Here is a 5,899-nt window from a genome sequence, read left to right as displayed (position 1 = left end):
ACTTATGCTACACCTCTTATGTCTCCTTACACTGCCAGACTAGAGTCAAGCTCAACAGGGTCTTCTTTCCCCGCTAATTATTCCAAGCCCGTTCCCTTGGCTGTGGTTTCGCTAGATAGTAGATAGGGACAACGTCCGGTGTGTTTAACGTGAGTACCTGCCGTCGACGGCCTTATCTCACGGCGCTCAAAAGCACAGCGTATCAATACAATGCGTTGATCAGCGCCCCAAAAATGCTAAGCATTTTTCAGTACCGATTGGTAGTGTGGGATGGACACACTACACACCTTGGTACTTTGGGTCCGGCACCCGGTTGCAATGCAACTCCACATTGAACTGACAAAACGTCAGCTCTTCCCGCATTTGGGTATAAACCACAGCCACCACGATACTCCCCGAAGGGCCAGTCCGCACGAGCAGGTTGGAGCGAACTCCAAGGGCCCCTGCTCCCCGTGGTACCAGAATTAAGTCTCCGGTCCGACCTCGTAGCCGAAACTACTACCAGTTGAGCATCCATACTGCTCTGGACTGGTAACCAGGGGCTAGACCCCATTCACTCCACACAATCACTCATCTTACACACTAAAAGCTAACCCTAACCTTCAGTTAAACGCCTTCGCCGCTTAAATAACTCACGCGCAAACATTCCTAACTGTTCAGTATACTCATTGCTAGAAACTACATTACCTACACATAAACGTCCGTCTGTCCAACTAATCCCCACACCCCCAATATTCCTAATGTCTGAATACATCGGGCATTCTGCAATAACATGCACCCAATCCTCCATACGTGCCCCACACAAACACCCCGAACTATCAGAAAGGTGCCTCCGATACAAAAATGCATTCAGAGGCCCATGCCCCGTTAACAAAAATCCCAGACTCAAACAAAATCTGAAGTCTGGGTTACCCTCAACAAACGTTACATCCCGGATGTATTCATATGTCACCCGACCCTTAGGGCTATTTTCCCAACGGTCCTGCCACCTACGCCTAACCTTTAAATCCAGGATCCTCTTGCTCTCTAGATAACCCACCCTCTCAACATCAATACCATCTGTCCAATCTGTCCGCAGCATAGAAACACTCAAGCCCCTTCTTAATCTGAATGTAACAGCACGCTGTATAACAATCAGATCAAGAGGGGGTGCACCCAACAACACTTGCATTGCATCCGTCGAAACAGTACGACAAACAGGCAAACATGCAAGCATCATGCAACGTTGCACCGAGAGGAGTTTTTGGCGACCAGAGACCGTCATCGCTGATTCCCACCATACAGCAGCCCCATAAGTGGCACAAGCCACAAACAAGCTACGATATATGGTGCGAACAGCACGGCGTCCAAGGCCCCAATCACTCCTCAAAATGCGTCGCACTTTGCCAACAATTGCCTGCAGCCGCTCACCCACACGCACCAAATGTGGGGTGAAACACATTCTTTCTCCTATAGTCAACCCCAGGTATTTAACTTCCTTCACATACCTGATGTTGACCCCATTCACCTTGACAATCGGTGGACGAACCGGCGACAATCTGCCCTTAAGCAGCATTGTAACCGTTTTGTCCACCGATATGTCAACCCCCACATCTAAACCCCAGCTATTTACAATTTCTAAAAATTGTCCCCCCGACCGTTCTAACTCAGACCGCGATCGACCCTCAACGAGAAGAAGAAGGTCGTCCGCATACGCACAACATTTACAGAGGGGCTCGAGCTGTCCAAGCAGAGAGTCCATCATAAGGTTCCAAATATATGGACCGCAGATGGATCCCTGCGGGCAGCCACGAACCACTCCAATTTCAACACTTCCATTCATACTTACTAGAGAAGCTTTTCTCTCCGAAAAGTAACTCCGCCAAAGAGTAATTTCCGGACAACCAAGCTCCTCCAGCCGCTGCAAAACTCTATCCCACCTTAAATAATCAAACGCTCCCTTGAAGTCAACAAATATGCCAAGGACATATTTGTTGACATTCTCCTTAACAACACTCTGAACATAAAACCAAGCATCTTCTGTACTGCGTCCTTCCCTGAACCCATACTGCCTATCCGACCATATACCCCGCGTTAGCTCCTGAAGCCGTTCCACCATAACTCTTTCCAATACTTTTCCAAGTACTGGAAGAAGACTGATGCCCCGATAAGAGCGAGGATCACTCCTGATCTTATCAGGAGACTTCAGGAGAGGTACAACCCTAGCAATTTTCCACTCGCGTGGAAAATAACCCTCCCACACGCACTTATCATAAATGGCCTCCAAGTATTCCGGAATGAACTTCCACAAGCTTTTACACATCTCTCCGTTCAAACCATCAAAACCTGGGGACCGTTTAGACCTGACCAGGCCAAAGGCATACCCCAACTCCCCATCATCTAATGGAGGGACAGGTACCTCCTGTGCTTGGGGTACCTGAACCTCCGCCCTGGGAAAGAACGAACCTAATAGAACCCCCGCACACTCTCTCCACGTAGATAACACAGTGTCACCTACGCAAAGAGAGGTGATATCATCTCTCTTACGACCCCTGCAGATCTTATAGATCTGACCCCAGGGGTCATCCCTATTTTCACTAACAAAATTTCTCCATTCATATTCTTTAACCCTAACTAACATATCTTTATATTCCCTAATTTCACAACAAAAATCATACCTAACCTGAGCTAACCTGTCTGAATTGGACCGTCGAGCGCGTTGAAACTTTCGCCTCAATCGCCTGACAGTCCTCCTCTTCAAGGTTAACTCACGCGTCCACCATTTTATTTTCCTAAGCTTAAAACTTTCACACTTCTTAAGTTCCCTATCATTAACAACCCACAATATCTCATAAAGACGAGCAATCTGCTCATCAACCCCCAAGCCCTCAAACTCACTAAGCGGTATTTCCAATACCGCTTCCCTAACACACCGTCCATATTGGTTCAAGTCAATACCAGAGGTACGCCATCGCCGCAACGGACTTACGAACTGTAAAAGGGGGGACTGAGAAGAAACCATAATTTGAATCAAATTATGATCACTCAATCCCCACCCTCCCTTAATTTCCCACCCAACACGAAACACTCTATTTGCTGCCTCGTTCATCAAAGTCACGTCAATGTCACTGACACCCCTAGGCCCATCAAAAGTATACCACTCGCTCGGCTCGTTTAGAATGTGAAGGTTTTTACCCACCACCCATTCACTGAATACCACTCCACGACTGTGGCTTTGATATCCAGACGAATGCCGGGATACCTTACTAAACCACATCGAAGACGTAGCATTCGCGTCCAAGCCAAGTATAAGAGGACTACCACTCGCAAGTAGTAGTACCTTATCCATATAACTCAGATAAGGCTCTAAGGGCTCACCAAATTTACAATAGATACTAGCAACAAGTATTCTACCAAACCCCCCCTCTACAGAAACACATACACCCAGTTGTGAGGAATCCACAACTACACAATCATAGTTGGGATCACTCACAACAATTGCAGCATTAGCCCTAACGTCCAAAAAGACCCTGAAACCACCCGGAAAACCTCGAACCACACCATTGGTGGCGTAGGGCTCCTGGAGTAAGGCAATGCCGCACCCCCCCTCAGTCATATACCCCCCCAACTCGCACATTACGGCATACGACCCCTTACAGTTTAACTGAATAATCCCCCCCATCAGTGTCTGGCGAGGGCGCGCTCAACAATCCCACAATATATCGGGCAGACAGCCGACATCATAAAATGCCCAGCTGGCCTACACTTGAATGCACAGTTACGGCAATGGATTGCATTGACGCAACTGGCAGCTCTGTGGCCTTCCTGACCGCACCTCCGGCAGACATCTGATTTGGCCCTACACTCAGCGACCCTATGACCAAAACCCATACACCGGAAGCAGCCAGCAATGGGGTTATCCGGTCGCACCCGAAGGAGAACCACTTGATGTAGCACCTACCTGCCTCCAAGAGGGCGGACATCATTTTGTCCGTACCCTCAAGAACAACATTAGTGCTACCATCAGGAGCCACCTTCCAGGGACGACTGACCATCCTTACTTCCGACTTCTGGGACGCCGAGCTAAATTCTGGAAGGTTCAACCGGAGAAGTTCTTCCATGAATTCCTCATGGGGGATCTCCGTGTAAACCCCCTGAACCACAACCCGAGGACCCAACTTCCGGTTGACACTCCCGTCTAACCCCACCTCCCCAAACTTTGCGTTAGTCGCCACTTTTTCCCTCTCAGAAACAGAAGGTGTGCGGATCACCGCTCCACCACCCTTGATAGGCTTCACCTCATGGATCCTCACACCGAGTGAAGGACCCACCTCCTTAACTACCTTTCTAATTACTTCCTTAGAGGAAGTTGCAGGCCCCTTGCTCCTGACCACAACAGACCAGGTTTCAACAGGCTTCGGCGCCACCGGTGCAATCGCCTCCAGTACAGGTGCTGGGGGCGGAGGCATCGGTGCCGATGGAGCCGGCATTGACCTGCTCGGTGGCGAGGAGTGTCCCCCACAGCCTCCTCTAAGGGCATCAACTTGCCCGCGAAGATGGGCATTCTCGGTAATAACCGTCATTAGGAGTGCTTCGTATTTAGAAGCAAGCTCCATCAGCCCCTTCACGGTTTCCATCTCAAACTTTTTGTCTCCAAAGACCAACCCGCTTAGCTCCCCAGTAATCCTCTTAACAGCACCAACATGGCTTACCGCACTACCACCACCAGCAACAGCGCCCTTGGCTAATTCACGGTTGCCACCCTTACTATCCTTCTTATTCACCATGTTGGAACTAACACCTATTTTCTTTCCACCCTCATTAACACGCCCAACACCTTTTCCAGCCTTAACCTCACCACCTTTATCGACACTCATCTTAGCGTCACCCCCCTTCTTAACTGTGTCAGCAGTATCCCCTGTCTCACACGAACTACTGCTTTCACTGGAGTCAGTGAAGCGCACAAAGCCCCCCGATTTCGCCAAAGGTGGTGACCTCAACCTCACCTTTCTGCGCACCGGTGACCCATCAGTAGATGACACTGCACTATCCTCACCGGACGACGCCCCTACAACCATTTTTGCAGGCACAGACCCATCGCTCTCAGCAAGGGACTTAACCTTCCTCCTCCGTGGGGGAGGCATCTTCAACCTAGATCCCCTACCAGGCAGGCTGATCCGCCGGTAAAAAACACTGGCGCAGAAGCCCCTGTTCCGGAAAGATCAAACAGTCGCTCACCAGGCACGTGCGATTGAACGCACTGAAGAAGCTAACTCGCGCGTAAACCCGCTCAATAGTAGTTACCACCCAAACAGTCGATTATCGCGTTATCGCAGGGACACAACTCACACCTCCAGCCAAAGGCGTGGAAGAGGTCACTCAATTAACCGCCGGACAGAACAAAGTCCCCGTAACGGTTGCGAATCGACCGATGTGACGTTGTATCAATCGCACCGTGGGCTAAAAGTCAACCACTATGACCTTAATTCACCCTGGAGTCAGCGCCTCCAATACTAGGACAACCACTAACACCCTAGAAGCAAAACTGGCGAAATCCCCTAGAAAACAGCAGCAACTGAAAACCAGACACTCAACACAGCACTCCTGAATAGGCCACCCAAGCCAAAAACACCACCACGGCACAGTCACTGAGACTACGGACGGGCCCGCCTACAAAACCTAATCTACGAATCTAATCCAAAAAAAAAAAAAAAACAAAAAAAAAAAAAAAAAAAAAAAAATTTAAGTACACACTCAACTAACCCTACACTCACCCACAAGCAGGCGTTGTAATTGCCTGCCACGAAATTTCCAAAAAAAAGAAAAATTTTTTCCCAAAAACCACTTTGAATAAATCTACCTGCTACCTACAACCAAACAAATGCCCTAAGCAAGCGTTGAAAGGCAAAAGCCTGCTATC

This window comes from Bactrocera oleae, unplaced genomic scaffold (genome assembly GCF_042242935.1).
Source record: "Bactrocera oleae isolate idBacOlea1 unplaced genomic scaffold, idBacOlea1 ctg00000009.1, whole genome shotgun sequence".
NCBI classification, from domain to species: domain Eukaryota; kingdom Metazoa; phylum Arthropoda; class Insecta; order Diptera; family Tephritidae; genus Bactrocera; species Bactrocera oleae.
This window is presented reverse-complemented; position numbering follows the sequence as displayed.